Here is a 17591-nt window from a genome sequence, read left to right on the forward strand (position 1 = left end):
CCCAGATATCTGACACAAGCTGTAGAAGTAAGAAGGGTTTACAGGAATAAATTGGTCTCAGTTGAGGTGTTTCTAGAAAGGATACAAAATAAAATTATAGATGAAAAATAAAGTAGTAATACTAACATCCTATGGGAAAGAAGGCCAGTAGAAAAACAGGAAAAGTTATGCTTTCCTGGATATAGACAGAGAAGAAACAATTCAAGCAAAAATGTACAAAACTGCTAGAGAAAAAAAAGTGTTCATGATAAAGTCAAAGTTTCAGATTGATAAGATCATGAGTCTTTACCTCTCAGCCTAAAGGAACCCGTGTTATCTGCCAATATAAGGAAAAGCCTGTTAGACATTTGATAGAAGCTCATATAGATATATCAGTAGTTATAGGAGACACTTCCAGATCCTCACCTCCATTCAAAAAGCTAGTATTTGTAATCCCAAAGTTACATTATTGGAATACCATCAAGTTGATTCCAATCTACCACTTTCAGTGCAACCCATGGCAAAAATAAAGATACTAAATTATGTTTTCAATCATCGGGGAGTCAAGGGACTCTAAGTCCAGCCACGAAGATGGCTTTCTGAAACCAAGAGAGTGACCCAGGGTCTCACCTGGTTTTTATTCAGTAGGAGAGTGACTTGAGGAGGCTTGACTAAAAATTGTGGGAAGTAGGTGATCACTGTGAGCTGAGCTAGGTAGGTGGCCTACATGTACCTAAGGCCAATTGATAAACAGCAGTCCTAGCCAGCTCTGTACATAGGAAACAGGGTCAGGCTCAGTCAAAATGGAGACAGTCGCTCTTCTTTCAAGGACAGCCGCTCCGGTGGCCCTCCACAGGTAGTTACCCAGCAGCCAGTGACCCCACATACAAACTAGAGTACTCAGTGTTTTCCCTATTTCTGGCAATCCATGTGCCCCAAGTAACAATAGAGTTGGTAAAATACAAAATGCCAGTTTGTTCGAGACAATATACAATGGCCATAACAGATAAAAGGGATTAAACCTCACATTTAAGAGATATTTGCTAATAGACCTACAAAAAGTTCTAACTCATCTTTTTCATAATTATCCTGTTGTGATTATTTGACTTGTTTGTTTGGCTTTGTCTCCTCCAGACTCAAGGCTATGCGTCTACCCAAGAGAAAAATGCCTGTCATCTATCGAGGGCCTTTAGATAAAACCTCTGAAGAATATATCTTGGGGCTGGAGAGATGGCTCAGTGGTCTAAAGCACCTACTTGGAACAAGCTTGGCAAAGCACAGGGACTGGGGTTCGATCCCCCAGCACCACATTCCAGCCAGCCCTGCCCCCAGGTGGGCTGAGCTGGCCACACACACACACACACACACACACACACACACACTAAATAAATGTAAAAAAAAAAAAAAAAAAAGAATATATCTGACTGCCAGTCAACAACTACCACCCATTTCAGTGTGAAGAAGCCAGAGCGGTCTTCGCCCATATTTCCCTTCACAGCAGTTCAGGTTACTTCTTCAGAGGGGGGAATATTGCAGGCAGCCGAGTTAGATAAAAACATTATAGACAGTCAGACAGGGCCAGGCCCTCGAAGGAGACAGCACAGAAGTGAGATGCCTTACAACTGTGGCAGGGGCGGATGCTCCTGCTGTGAACCAGACCTAAAGACCTAAAGGCCAAACAAATGCTAAAAGAGTAGCACCTGGGATTGATATTCTAAATAGGTATCAATCACCTGGAAAGACCCAGGTGAGTCACTAGCCCAACCCCCAACAGAAAGAGACCCTATCCCGCATTCCAACCCCCAACAGAAAAAGACCCTGTCCCATATGTAATCCCATTGGTTGACCATAGTTTTGTCCCACCTCCTGCCCACCTAAGTGAGTTCCCATTCTCTCTACCTTAGCCTTACATGGTTTTACACTATAAAAGTCCCTGGAAGAGACAGCTTCCCAGGGAACTACCTGCTCGGGCCCCCCTCCTGTCTCTCGAGACAGGGGCTTTCTTTCTTTCAATAAATATATTCTGCTCATAAAAAGAAAAAAGAAAAGAAAATAATGGTGGCAAGCCTTACTACCCTCGACTCGCTGTCTTTTAGTGTGATACTTACTAAGAGCAAGCCACGCTATTAACACGGACAGGACACACTTGTGACTCCCCACAACGTCAGGGTGATGTGTGAACTCACACTACATTCACAAGCTGCCTCTATGTCTCGGCCTCATCTTGTCTGGCACTGCCCATGTCACTTGGTTGTCCGTGGGCCAGGCAACCCTGGATCTTGCACTCTCATCTTAGCTGTTAATATCCATGCTATTGAAGTCACGCATCACCCTTCAGAAAATAATGTAAGAGCAGCGGTTGGGTAAGAAAGGCTCAGCAGCAGCTCTGGGGTCTGGAGCGGCTGGATGGACCACGCAGGCAGAGCCCAGCCCTGTGCCCAGGTAGGTGCAGACACAGGTTTTCCTCAGTCTCAGTCTTAGAGGAGATGGATCCGTGCCATTTGTTGGAAAACACACCTGAGACCTTGATGTTAACTGAAATAAGTCAGACACATAAGGCTACACGCTGCATGAGAAACCCAAACTATAAATGAGAGAAAGAATAAAATACATGATCAGAAAGAGGACGACAGGATTTTGGAAATGGAGGGCAATCAGGAGAAAGGAGAAGGGAGGAAGGTGGAGTGGAGGAAGGGGAGAAAATGATGGAGACAGGAGATGGAAATATTCTCCAAAGTGGGTGTGACTCTTTTGTATTGCAAATACATCTCAATAAATGATAGACCGAAAACACGATGCTCCAGGCACAGCTGGCAGAGGAGTGCAGGGCATGTGAGAGCACGGAGCTGACTCCGAGCCTGGGTCTGAGCCACAGAACTTGCAGTGCGTCCTGTCATGCAGGGAGAGAGCTAAGCTGAAGCCCAGGAACCAAGACCCAGGGGGTGTGCCCTGAGCACGCCTTACGTAGTCAGCTGGCTGGTCTGCGGGCGATGCGGCTGCCCTGCGTACCTCTGGGGTGCCCCCTGCTGGGGACCTGTGGTGTATGATCCAGGCCGGGATGCTGCTGTCTTCCTTTGTCAGCCGCACCCAGGGCACCCAGGGGCCTGGTTTTCTTTGGTGTAGGTTTGCTCGGTCGTGGGTCTAGGCGCCCTGACTTAATCTGATAAATGTACAGGAGGTGGTTTTTGAAAGCAAGATCAATTAATTTATTTGTTGTGCTTTATGATTGTGCTCTGCAGCTGGGAGTTTTGTCAGTAAAGTTGGCGGATCCAATACCTCTTGGGTTTCTAGTCACACAGAGGAGTTTTCAAGACTTTCTGCCTCAGCGTTCAACCCCAGAATGGAACGATCTTCCGCTGCACGATGGCATCACCCAGGGCAAAGCACGGCCTGGACGCATGGTGTAGCAGGTGCAGTGCGCGCGCAGAGCCCGCTCCATGACGCCCAGCACTGGTTGTTCAGATCTGATCGCAGTGCTGTCACACTGTGCTAAGAAAGTGGGTTCTGGGTGGCATCTTGTGCGCTCTTCTCTAAAATGTCACCAGCACCGACGAGAACATTTCTGGCATACCCAGCAGAGGACGTGCCTGTCCACAATACCCTTGGAATGCTTTGTATGTTGTGAACGTCCAGTGTCCTCGATGCTATCAAAATTTTTTAATACAGAGGTATGTTTATCATGCTTTATAAATTAGAGTAAAACCTGATTTATAAATATTTTGAACATAGTCTTAATAATTCTGGTTTTTCCAAGAATTTAAACCTACTGTACATGAGTTCATTGTTTTTGTCCATCCCACTGTTAACTCTTTAAAAATAGAAATCTGACTCTTGAAGCTCCCCCAACTGGGTCGCATCTTTGAAGCTCGAGCTCTTGCGTTGTCCACGGGGCACCTCTGCCCTTTCACCGATCCTGGAGAAGACAGGCGGGCAGCACAGGGCACGTCCCCAGTGGCATCTGGAGAACCAGCCTGCTTCCCAGGGGCTGGGAAGTTTCAGCTGCGTTTGCCAGGTTGCTGCCCTTTCCACTCAGGAATTCCATCCTTGTCGCACATTTGAAATTCTGGTCTACTTCAGCTTCCCCTGGCCACGCAGGCAACCTCATCCTGTTGGCTTGAAATAAGTCTCACAAATCCCTCCCTTACACACAAAACCATGCGCATGCATGTGTGTCCGTTTTTCAAATGACGTAAATGTTACTTTAGCTATGGTGATAAATGCTTAAAATATTACTGAATTTATGCTGTTGTTCTATTGCTTTCTGTTCTTTCAACTTTAAGGGTTAAAACAACTTCCATCATTGGAGCTTGAACTGCTTTGGTAGCAATAAAAATATTCTTTCACTGAAAAAGACAGGAATTAGCTGAGATCCTTTGGAGCATGTTGAAATTACCACTGCGTGTGGCTTGCCTGGGGTACTTCTAATTTCTCCAAGTCCTTGGATGCTGACTGTCCACTTTTTAAAAAATTCAGTTCTCCTCCTGGGAACAGTTTCATGTTACTGTGAATCTGATTTGTATTTATAAGTATTTAATGAGGAAATTAACATATTTTCATGTAGTCATTCACTGTTTGTATTATCCTCTTTGAAGAATTGTTTTAAACATGGACTAACATTTAAATGGAAAAGATACAAATTACTTTTGACCTCAAAGCTGCCAAAATGTCAAACATGTAATAGGAATTTTTTGGAGACTACTTAAGAAAACATAAATAATTAAATCTTTCAAATTACAATAAAGATTATTTTGCTGAAAATTATGTTGCAATAGTGTAAAAGATGATAATAACATGCAAATTAGATCTGGTTATATTTCTATTTTAAAACAAATAAATCAAATACATAATGAATGCATTAATAATACAAAAGTATGACCTTAGATGACACTCCTCTGGGGATTTTGACCCAAATAAAATGCATTGCACATAATTTATCCCTTGATTACACTATGAAATTTTATATTCTGTAAATAGATCAAATGATAAGAATACCAAATACCTGTAGCTCTGTAGGCCGTGTGGTATGATTTTACAGTCAGAGTGATTTTTCACCTTGTATTCATTCAGGGAATGTTCACACCATTTAGAGTTCACACCTGCTGGGCCCTTCTCTGCTGCTGGTGGGAGTGAAGGCTGGTGCAACCATTACGGAAGTCAGTGTGGAGAAAAGTACATATACAGGATGGCTGAGATGGTTGTACTAATAATCTCCATCAGGTTTTTGAAAATAGCAGTTACTATTTAGCGTTTTCACCTTGACTAACTCTGCACGCTGATATCAGCAAGCTGAGCAATGACATCGAGGACAGCAATGTGTCGCAAAAAGCCCATGGCTGAATAACTCTCACCTTGGTTTTCTTTCCTTTTTTATTTTTGGCAGAACCGGGGATGGAACTCAGGCTCTTGTGCTTGCCAGGGAAGCACTTGTTCCACTGAGCCATCTCCCGGCCCTCATCTTGGTTTTCTAAATGGGTACTGTTTCTAATGTCTTATCAATTGTTATACTCCTTAAAATAAATTTTTAAAAAGACAAAACAAACAAACAACAACAACAAAACCTAGGACTAGAAATCCCATTTAATCCAGCTATTCCTCTACTGGGAATTTTCCCAGAGGGTCTGAAAACATCATATCACAGTGATATACGTGCACCTATGTTTATAGCAGCACAATTTGTGATAGCCAAATCCTGGAAACAACCAAAATGCCCGTCACTGGAGGAATGGATGGAAAAGATGCAGTATTTTTGTACGTGGAGTATTACTCAGCTATAAAGAAAAATAAACTTAAAGCCTTCATTTATAAGTGGATGCAATGTGAAGATATGCTCATAAATGAAATAAATCAGACCCACATGTATAAATATCATATTATAGAACTCAAAAGAAGAAATACAAATGGAAAGGTATAATGCAGTTAAATGGAAAGAGAGAACTTAAGGTTTAAACAATGAAGAGAAAGAAAAGAAAAAATTTAGGAAATATGATTAATCATCATTAAACAAGATGATTAAGACAATGGTCCTAAAAATCTCCATCAGGTTGTTGAAAATAGCAGCTAACAGGTAGAACTCTCACCCTGACTAATTCTGTGTTATGATATCTGTGAACTAAGCAACTGCACTGAGGACAGCAATGTGTAACACTAAAGCCATGCTTGAAACATCTGTCATTTTGGTCTTCTAAATGCATACTGCTTCTAATGTCATGCCAATTATTGCTATGCCCTCTTTAAAGTGATTTTTAAAGAAAAAGTAATAAAAGAAAACAAGAGACAAAAAAAATGTCATAGGATTGTCCTGCTACAATGTTGTATATGGTTTGATTTCTAAATTTCTGTGTAAAAATGTGTAATTGTTTATTTCACATTCTGTAGGGATTTAAATTTTAGAATATCCATGGTTGCTGGAAAATGGCAGTTCCATGTTATGTCTAAGATATTTGATACTCATTCAGATAGTGATGTTAAGCTCAACTACCTCTGTTACAGGGTAATAATATCATTAAGCTTCTCTTCTGGCTATTTAACAACTAAAGTTTGCAAACTAAAAATTAGAGAAATAGAGTGGCTATAAGGATAGCCAATATTTTGGCCCTAGCCATTCAAGGTCATTGAGGACTAAGGACATAAGAGAACCCATGCTGTGTCATCCTATAACTCAGTGGTGTCCCAAATTTCCTGATCAAGGAGATTATGGGGCCACAGAGGAAAGTGATCGATAATGTATAGTGTGCCTAGGGCGAGTCACCTAGAGAGAAAACATTGTCTGAGGCTTTCACAGAGTGCAAATAAGTCAAGTTGCTCGCTCTGTTTTTGTGCACGTACCCACCTTTTGCCCTTCTTTTATGCCTCCTGGACTATGAGACTCCAGTGTAGGAACTGGATCTTATTCACTTCTGAGGACTCAGTGCCTCAAACAAATCAAGCATTTCTACTTTAAGTTAGTTCAGAAGAAACACTGCTATCAGTGTAGCATGGGAAAGCCACAGCCAAAAGCTGGACATGAGTTATAACTTGGTCTCCATGGCGTGAGAACACAGACTGTAGTGTGCCTGTTGCAGATCGATCAGAGCTGCAGGGCTGGCTGTAGCCGGCCACAGGTGTCTCAGAAGTCTTGTCTGTCTGAACCCCGAATTGAGCAAGCACAGCATATTTATTGAAAACTTCTGAAAGCACCAGTCACTGACAAAGGGCTGTGCACAAGAAGACCTCTAAATCATGAGATCCTGATCACACTGTGGTTAACCTAAGACTTTAAAGAACACAAGATTTCCTCCTCTGGTCTCTTAAGACAGTTCTGAGAAAACAAATAGGATTGTTCCATCCCAACAGCTTGCCACCAGGCAAAACCTCTTCTTTGTTTTCCCTGAACTTTGGCCTCAGAGACCTATCATGAGTCATACAGCATGTGGATGCATGTTACACACACACACACACACACACACACACACACACACAGACTCGCGTAAGCCCTGAATAAAATCCCTTCACTGTTCCCCAGAACTGTGTGGACTGTGCAGAGCCACCTTGTTGAAAACTCTGTGCAGCCAGCCAGGGCCACTGGGTTTGTCCTCTGCCTGGCATGTGGCACTGCTGGAAGAGTTGAGTGAGTGCCACTGTCTCCCCAAGCACTCCCTTGGGCGCTCTTGGAGCTCCCGCAGCAGCCCGGACAGCCTGCTCAGAGCCCTCTCAGCTTCGGGTCCACCGTCTCCCCACCTGCTCAGCTCTCTGCTCCCTCCTCCAGATTCTGATGAAGTGCACACCCTTGGGAAGGCTTCCTGTGTTTCCCCTCCTGTCCCCCAAGTCCCCCCGACCCACCTTAGTGCTTTGCATATTTTCCTGTAGGTCTTGATTTGTCCCCCTGCCCCCGCCAAGTAGATATAATCATCTTGAAAGGCAGAAGCTGTGTTTTATTTGATTCAGTGTCACCAGCACTATTTTAGTTCCTTACAGCAATATTTGTAGAATTAATGAATTATTTATGAGTGAATAAAAGCAAGGAAGAAGTAAATTTGACTTCAAAATCCCATGCTCCTGTGTCTGGGAGGCTGATAATAAGATTAAGACAGAGGAGGTGGGTGTCAAAACAGTATTTGAGAAGAAAACACTGACTGTCGAACATGAGTAACCGGTGGGGTATTGAAGCAATTAACAACAGTTGACAGCGATTCCTCAGAACCTCATCTCAGAAGGCCCCATGCAGTGCCCTGGAGCAGGAGTCACCTTGCACAGTGGCTTGACCTCCAGCTCTCCCTCAGGTGTCCAGGAGTCAGTAGTAGGAGACAGAGCTGCTGACGGCCGGTGTCCCTGCAGAACGAACACAGCCAGCAGACATCTGCAGCAGCTTCTCTGGACTCAGACTGAAGCCGGCTTACAGATAATGGTGCTGCTCGTCCTTAGCTTCCCACGGCCTCGCCTCTGCCTCTCCTAAACAAACGCTCCTGCTAGGGCTTGCATCTGGGGCTTGGGCCTGGGCCACTGGAGGGACTAATCAAGCTGACTGAGGCCAGGCCCAAGCCTCGGGAAGGGTTTGTACAGGCCGCACTCAGCTTCTTCTCCGGAGCAGCTGGTCGTGCTGTCCCAGGAAGCAGGTGCTCCCAGCCTGCCTCTTGCTGCCAGGACCTGCAGCAGCTCCTGCAATCTGTAAGTCACTGGCTGCCTTTGGTCTGGGGGCTCTGATGGGCGAAGACTGAATTTGTATTTGTTAAGTTTTTATTTTTATTATTTTAGCAGTGGAATGAGTTTCTTTCAACTCCCCCTAATAGTTCTGAGAAGAACTGGCATGGCTTTTTTAAAAAAAAAAAAGGATTTGCAGAGGAAACTAAAAGGGGTTTGTGCATTTTTAGGCATCAAAAATTACACACATGTGGCTACTTAGAAATGTGTGAAGAAAGAAAACAAAATGTATATCCTTCAGGATTTTATCTCTTCAACACATACACAGTCCTACACACACACACACACACACACACACACACACACACACACACACACAAAATACATGGATCAAAAGTTCTGCAGTATGGTTCTGTAATGCAAGCAAAAACACTGAAACAACACCCAGGATGATCTGGGATAGATTTATTTTGTGTCAGTGGGCACTGATTGGGATAGTTCACAAAATACCAGGCCTCAAGGCCCAAGGAGGGAAGTTTTTGTGGAGTTGAAAGGGGAATACAAGGCAGAGCACTTGGCTGTCTTTGCTTGGTCCTTCCAATAGTGGCCAGCCATTTCCAAGAGACAGAAGTGTTAGGAACTGTTAACTGGGCAACAAACAGACTTGCAGGGGCCTTTTCTGCTCCATCTCCCCATCAGCTTCCCCTGCAAATCTTTGCTGGATGTGTCACATCTGATCATCTGAGCCAAGACCTAGCTAGAAGCAGCAGCACTGGAGTCGCCAGTGGTCCCAGGATGGGCCCCAGCCTAGGCCCCCAGGACAGTTTTCTCACTGTGGTTTGTGGTTTATTTCCCTTATTATAGGTTTTCTCCCTAAGTAGCCTCTCACAAGGAGTGAAGGAGTTCATCTGATCTAGGGGCGTGTCCAACATGCCTTGGACACTCACCAAACCTTATCACTTGGAAGGGCTTTACTGGTTATTTTTACTATTCTAGGGTAATCGTCCATAGAGCTAAGGCAAAAGTACAAGATATCAAATATATCTGTAAGTGGGAATGAAAGTCAGGCAAGCAGCTTGAAAAGGCACAAAAATTGGGGGTGATCATGTATCGAGGGATAGAGCAATCCTGTGAATGGTGTCCTCAGGTGTATGGACCGGCTGGAGTCCGGAGTGACTGGAGCAGGGACTTGAGTGCATCATGTTTTCAGAGTGAGCCTTAGAAGCTTTCTGGTCCATGTAAACTCTCAAGAACTTTAGAATGTGGATCTAGTCAGATTTTTTTTAAACTTGTAAAGGTAGTTAATTTATACCTGGGTTGTATATGTGCATAGGTGTGTCTACAGGTATGGTCGGTCCTTGCGCTAAACTGGTTACAAGCTGTTCTTGTAGGGAGCTATTTTAGAGCTTTATGGTCTGTATGCTCTACGTGATTTGTATTTAATCTAGTTTTTAGGTTGTCTCTGCTAAAAATGCAGGCCTGTTGTCACTGCTGATGGTCGTGTGTAGGCCATATCTAGGGATGATTTCATGCAGTAGGATCCCTCAGACTTCTGTTATCTCTTCATGTGCGTCGGGAAGGTCTTGGGCCAGCCTGGGTAGGTGTAGGCGAGCACTAAGTCTAGGTCAGGGCCAGGACACAGAGCTGAAGAAGGAGCTGGCTGCGCGGGCACGGGCGCGGCTTGAGCTTGCAGAACCTGTGGTGGGGCCAGGTCTGGCTCTAATTCTCTGGGTAGTGCTGGGTGAAGTTTTCGGGCTGGTGTTAATGTTTCAATCAGATTCCCACAGGGGGCTTAGGCCACTGGATTGGATTATTTTGAGTGCAGTTTTGCCATCATTTGTGGCCGGTCTCCAAAGAGCAGCAGGAAAGCAATCACATGAGGCCTTTTCCAAAGCAACTTAGTCCCAGGGGACCACAGCGTCCCAGCCTGCTGGACTCCACTCCTAACAGAGCTGCTTCCATCTGAAAACAGGATGCACTCAGCATCTGTCAGGAGTGAAGTCTAGGTCTGGTTGTCTTGGAAACAATTCACCAGTCAGTGCCAGGCAGCTGCGGCCTACTGGGCACTGCTTTGTGGGCAGGTGTGTGTCAGGGTTGAGTGGTCCACAGTTATTCAGGATGTCTAGGGCAGCATGTGGCACCTGGACAGGTAGGTCTCAGGATAGGGTGAAATTTTCAGCTTTGTTGATGAGAAGAACAGTGTCGCGGCAAGGGGGAGGCAGCCCTTAGCACCCGCATCAAGTTCTTGCACAGATAGCCACTGGTAGGTAGCTGCCAGGTGCCAGTAGTCCAAGGATGCATCACTAATTTTTTTTTTAAACCAAAGATTCAAATTCTACAGAAGCCAGCAGCTCCAAGAAATCGGAAAGCTTCCTGCTTGTAACTGGCTCCTGGCAGACATTGCAGCAGAGCTTTTGTGCCTTCCTGCAGGGAGCTTGGCTGTCATTAAGCAGAAGCACAGGGATATTTGTGCTGGGAAACTAGTGAGGTCAGCTATGAAGGCATTTTCAAAGAGGAACAAGGCTTTGAACCTTTGGGAGGTTGGGTTCAGGTCAGTTGACTTTTGAGTCCATGACTGGTGTCTCTGTGAAGAGAGGCTGGCTGACAGGGACTAAGCAAAGGCAGGAGAAGGCGTTCTTCAGGTCCAGGGTGGTGTGCAAGTAGGCAAAAGACCGAGGCAACATATATGGAGGGCAAGGCTGGCCAAATAGCTCAGCTGATTAAAGTGTCTGTAAGCAAGTGCAGGGGCCAGGGTTCGATCCCTGGGCCTGCTGTACTGGCCCCGCCCCAGGGTATGCTGAGACAGCAGTTGAGACTGGGCATGGTGGTGCCTGCCTGTAATCCCAGCACTTGGGAGGCTGTAAACAGGAGGATCACTATGAGTCCAATCTAGTAGTGAGACTCTAAACACCCTGTAGACCAGATCCTGAACTGCTGGCTTTACAGGCAGGAGACTGATGAGGGTGGGGGCTGCCCCAGGATGGAGGTTCACAATCAGAGGCCAGGGGTCTGTGGCCCAGTCTCAGGGCCAGGAAGCTGTGATGGTGAGCAGGAAGGGAACAGGGCAACAGCCTATCTGGGCATGGCCATATCTGCTGTTAAAGCTGCCCCCAAACAGCGAGAGAGCTCTTAAACCTTTGTCCTGCAGTGGCAGTTGTGTTCAAGGGAGCTGGCTTTTGTGTCCCATCTCAGGACCTTCCATGGCAGCAGCCCACAAGCAGAAGAAGGCATCTTCCGAGTCTGGGTGTGTAATCCAGGTGGTGCCTGGCGGTAGCAGCCTAAAGGGCTGAGTGGGTCGAGAGCCATGGAGTACAAGGTGAGGGAAGGGGGGGAGGCAGACAGGATTGGTGCCAAGGAGACGGTAACTGCTAACCTGAGAGGAGGTTCTTCCCAGAGGCAGTAGGGGGCGGCATCCTCCTAGGCTGCAGCATATGCTGGAAGGACAAGGGGCAGGAGTCCCCGTTGCTCTGGTGATGGTGACCTTTTTTCCCAGAGAGGGGACTTTTGCTTGTCGTCCTCCCTCTTCGCTGTCTTTGAGAAGCGCTTGGCTGATTCCAGGCTTCTGGTGGGCACCTTGGGAGAGGCGTGTCAGTCATCAGGCCACCAGCCCAGTTTTCCTCACTTAAAATGCAGAGCTCAGGAGGGATTGCGGACAACCATGGCAGGTGCTAGACAGTGGTATCAGACCGGGGCAGGATGCAGAAGGCTCTGCAGCGAGGGCCTCGGCGGCGGGGCGCAGGAAGGCCTGGCTGGAACGAGTGTAATTGACCGGCAGTAGGTGACTCCGGAGCAGGGAGTGGAGTTACAGGTGTTGGCAGCAGTGCACTGGTGGGCAGAGGTGCCAAGGAAGAATCCTCAAGCAGAATGGGCCTCTTTTTTAAAAAATAATTTCATTGAGAAACAAATAGCAGTGAGTTTCAAAACTGATTACTAGCACGGTTTCAATAATTAATACATTGCATATTGTCTTAGTGGTTATTCATTGTACAAGATGCAGACATGCTATCCTGTCCGCAAACACTATTAGAGCAAATCTCTCTATTCACTGAATTAAGAGAATGCAGCTGTGTATCTATCTTAACTACTTTGAATACACAGATACAAAATGGTCCTTCCTTTGTGTCCCCTTTTTTGTTTAGTTTTGTCAGAGAAGGGTACTCCATTGTCATTTAAATATTGTAGGTGCATGAATTCAGCAAAATAATCCAATAGAGTCCAGTAGTCCATAATAGTAGTGGGTTTCCCATAAGACTGGCAATGTCAGAAGTTGTTGGCTTGAGCCTTTTACACACCTTAGTTAAGGAAGGTACATGGCTCCTTTGTGCCATAGCTCGATCACCGTGAAGCCTGTTGGAGGCCTGATCAGCCCCTGAGACCAGGGCTCCCCAGTCTTGGGGAACAGACGCAGCGCCCTGAGGCTCATGCTGCCCACTGCACTCACGCTCTCACCCCACAGGCACTCACAGGCTAAGCACTGAACTCCCTCCTCCCAAGGGTAGTCCTGCCTGATCAGAGTAGCTCAGCGTCTTCTGCTGGAGCTGAGCAGAGCTGACAGACCGACGAGGGTGCCCCCAGGGTCTTCCCTTATCCCACAACCAGGAAGGACTGCATTCTCCTTGCTTTTGGGTCTGATGTGAGCCACTGAGCAGGGAGCCAAGAACTGTTTTGCAGACCTCCAAGGGAACCTGAGAAATCTAGAGGGCTCGCCTTCCCTCCTGGACCTGGAGAGGCCTTGCTCCATCCTTGAGGACCACAGCCGGTGACCAAAGAGGTCAGCACAGTCTCAGTCTTCCTGGCCAACACACCAGATGTGATGGCAAGCAGAAACACCAAATGCGACCCAGGGTCTGAGACAGATTTATTTTGTGTTGATGAGTACTGATTGGGATAATTCACAAAATATCAGGCATTGAGGGTCCTGGGAGGGAGTTTTATATGGAGTTGAGGGGGGAACTATAGAGGCAGAGTACTTGGCTGTCTTTGGTTGGTTCTTACAATATGGATCCTAGTGACCAGCTGTGCACCACAGTGACCAGCTCTTCCTGAGAGACAGAAGTGACTGTAACAGTTAACTGGGCAAATGACAGGTTGGCTGAGGGGCCACTTTTTACTACAGTTCATTCAGAATGAGGCAAGCCTTCAGTTCTGTTTGATATTGAACACAAGAAGAGTGTGGGTCCATTTTGTATATTTCACTGATAGATACAGAAGAGAGTATTTCAGGATCACAAGAGCACTTCATGAATTGTTCATCATGGGCTACACGTTTTCACATTCTTAGTACCATCTACTGACAGAATGTGGCTAGTAAGAAGCTTATTACTTTCTTCCCATATCTAAAGAAAGAGCCAGGTGCTGGCTCCTCACGGCACTGCGGCAATGGAGCCCATCACCGTGCTCTTTGCGTTTCCCTGTGGCTCACCTGTATGTCATGTCTTGGCCTCCTTTACCATTTATGCAGACACAGAACTTCCAACCAAATTTGCATTTTGGTGTATTTCCTTCCCCTACGTGTGCGGCGCACATTGCCCATGTGCTGGAAGGACCTCGCCTTCGCCAGGGGTAGCTGGCATCAGAGAGCGCGGGGCGGACTCCGTAGGTCTCCCGGGCCTCCTGCATGTGACAGGGCGGCACAGCTCTGTAGCTGTCTTTCCCTGCTTCCTCCAGTGTGCAGTCTATGAGCCAATGTATTGACGAGGAAACGCCTTTTCAATATGTCATATTCTTTAATAGTTAAATTTTAATAGAACATAAAATAGTATTTTTAAATTTTAAGTAGTGTACATTATTTCAGTCATAAAATCTGCACTGCAGCTCAGGTACTGTGAGAACTTAGCTAATAGTAAAGTACAAATGCCCAAGCATCTTCCACCCTAAGTTTGAACTCACCAAAGAGAAATCCATCTCATCATCCACAGTGTGTGTAACTGTGTCCACACTGGAAGGACTGCTGAGGGGTCATACAAAACAGCACGAAGAAGAGGTTCAAGTAACGAGCTCTTACTACCAACTATGAAGTACCAGGGATGCTATAGTCATTAATTTAAATATTCACAACAATGCTTTGGCTTTATATTTATACCCTTCCTGAATCATACAAATACTTACGAATGAATACAGAATTAATCGTACCCACAGGCTTAGTGTTTATCTCTTTTTTTGAGCATTATGGAGTCACACCACTGCAAGCGTTAAAGCTGCAGCGAGTTGGTGGCTCAGGCTTCTCTCCCCCTGCCCCTGCTGCCGCCCCTCTTCACCTTGCTTCCTCTGCTCTGGTGGGTTCACGGAGTAGAAATTCATAGCTGTGCACACTGCCAGCCATCAGTAATGCTTAATTGTATTATTTGAAGCAAAGATGTGGTTGGTTTATTTCAACTCTGCATATATTTAGCACATTTGCAACAATAAATTCACATGAAACAGTACAAGAAAAATTCACACATTTACAGGGAGAGAAGCAAAATTATTTTTTCTCTCTTTGTAAAGTTCTTATAATTAGATTTTCTTTCTTATTTTCTTATAATTAGATTCTGTTTTTCACTTGTTGGATAGTTTAATGAAAATATTTTTATACCTTGATTATTTGTAAGAACAATAACATGATTCTTGAATATATTTTGTGTTTTAAATAATAAATTTTAAGGGACAGTTGTATTTTGCTTTTATAGATAATTTATGCTACAATTTTAATATGATTTTGATATGAAAAAATCAAATAGAAGCCATTCATAACCTGGCAAACCTTAAACATCATCAATATGATTTTACTACAGATAAAACTGTATTATTATTATTTACTGACTTGCTTATGCAAACATTTTACCTATTGTTATATCGCCTTCTAACTAGTGGACATATTTATCTATTGCTTAAAATATAACATCTCTATGGAAAAAAAATTTTAATATTTCAGCTTTCTGAACAGCTATTTTGTTTCTGGCAATGCTATGTGTTGTGATATACACCAGGATGTCCCCCTAAAACTTCATGAATTCTGTCTCCGTTGCTTTTCTCTCCTTGTTGGGACAAAATATCCGACGCCCAAAATCAAGGAAAGTTTACTTAGCTCATAGTTTGCGAAGGTTTCAGTCCACACTCGGCTGGCTCCAAGGTGGAGCGGCCGTGGCAGAGGGCAGCAGCTCACGGTGGCAGAACACAGCAGAGAGCCAAGCGGGGAGAAGGGGGAGCTGCCTCTTTTGCCTTGTACTGCATCCAGGCTGTCTGTCCCAGGGTGGGTATAGTGCTCACACCGTAATCCCAGCTCTGGATCATGAATTAATCACAAACTTTTGAAGCTACCCCATGACTGCATGAGGCTTTGGGGGACACCTAGGAACAAGCCACAGCACCTTCATAGGCTGGCCCCGCAGACGGTGGCTGGAAGGTGATTAGATTATGCCTGGCTCGGTGTACGAAGGCAAAGCCTGCTCTGAAGAGGCGGCCACTGGGCGAGCATGGTGCCCCCCCACCCCCCACCGCTCCCTGCTCTCTCTGCTTCTGGCTGCCTTTCGTGAGCAGCCGTTCTCCGCCAGGCCTCTGCATGCCACCCTGCCCTGGAGACCTTCGGCTGTGGACTGGCGCCTCTGCAACCTGTGAGACGAAATGAACTTCTCTTCCTGTAAGTCTAGGCATCTCAGCAATGGCAAGCAGACTAAATGCGACAACACTTTAAAATTACTTTTTTCACACTGAATAAACTTTTGGGGGTTAATTCCATGAGGTAGAGTTGCTGAATGAATGGTATGAAAGCTGTGACAGGTTTTTATGTATGTACGGTGGCAGGGTAAGTTATTAATATGATTTTATGGCACTGTCAGCACAGTTTGATACAACTAGAATCTACAACCATTAAGCATTTAAACCTATGAAAGTGATTTGCCGGAATATCCAAAGTGACTTCCATTCAGTATAATTCATTTTGCTCTTAGTAATAAAGCTGAATATTTTCTCATATATATTTTTGTTTTGCCGTGCTTTCCACACCGTTTGTTAGTGCTTGTTGATCATACAGATGAACGGGGTTTCCTTTGGTGAACCTGTACCTGCACCCCATGCACTTTGCTAACTTCTGCCCCCCACTGCGCCTTATGTAGCCTGCCTGCCTAGCTTCACTTTTGAGGGGCTTCAATGCATATATTGTGACCACCCCCTTCTCCCTCTCACCTGGTCCTCCGCCCCTCCCGTCCCCCATGGGCGTGGCGCGCTGGTCCATCTTCAGGGATCTCTCACTTTCTTCGGTGTTTTCTATTTTTTTTCCGTATTCCATCTACTTATGTAGATTGAGCCCCTAGGGTTTTGTTCTATTTAAATTGTGGTGAATGGCACTATTTTTCTGATCCGATTCATTATTAGTATATAGAAAATTTATTGATTTTTATTGTTGACTTTCTATCGTAGTACTTTCCTGAATTTGTTGATCAGCTCTTCAGGTCTTTGTCGTGGCATCTCTGGGGTCTTCTGAGTATGCCTTATGTCCTCTTCTAGCAAAGACAGCTTGACTTCTTCACCCATTTATAGCACTTCCATTTCTTTGCCTAACTCCTCTGGCTAAATTCTTTTTGTCCATTGTATTACTTTCTCAGTGTAGCAACTGAATTTGCCAATTATTTTGTAGTTAGTTGGTAAAAATATGCATTCCCTTTATTAATCTTTATTTAATAAGCTTTCATTTCTGTTTTTCTAATTTTAAACCAGTGAAACTTTTAAATTGGCTGATAGAGCCATTTTTGATTTTGAATTCACAAAAACAAATATTTTAAATTAATTTCAGAATAATTGCTGTTTTACTAAGTCATCATCATATTTTCATTATCGAAACAGACAGTAGCAGTCTTTCATTTATGATCATAGACATTTTTTTTTTGCTTTCCTTTGAAATTTTAATATTTACTGTAAAAATTTAGGTATATGTAAACTTGACAATAAAATACAAAATATATTAAAACACAATTTCGTTTTGAAAAACAAGGCCACTTAGTTAAATACAGGCAAAGTCA

General features: G+C 44.8%; 1 protein-coding gene across 1 annotated transcript in view; it reads left to right on the top strand.

Annotated features, from left to right (window-relative positions):
- Positions 1-3646, top strand: part of Lig4 (DNA ligase 4) — a 174973-nt gene extending 171327 nt beyond the window's left edge. Inside the window, exon 4 of the transcript XR_002821095.1 lies at positions 3219-3646. The gene's annotated coding sequence lies outside the window, so the exon portion shown is untranslated. The remainder of the gene's footprint in view (positions 1-3218) is intronic.
- Positions 3647-17591: the final 13945 nt, after the last annotated feature.

Source organism: Octodon degus, unplaced genomic scaffold, assembly GCF_000260255.1.
Source record: "Octodon degus isolate 3935 unplaced genomic scaffold, OctDeg1.0 scaffold00039, whole genome shotgun sequence".
In the NCBI taxonomy this organism is placed as follows: Eukaryota; Metazoa; Chordata; class Mammalia; order Rodentia; family Octodontidae; genus Octodon; species Octodon degus.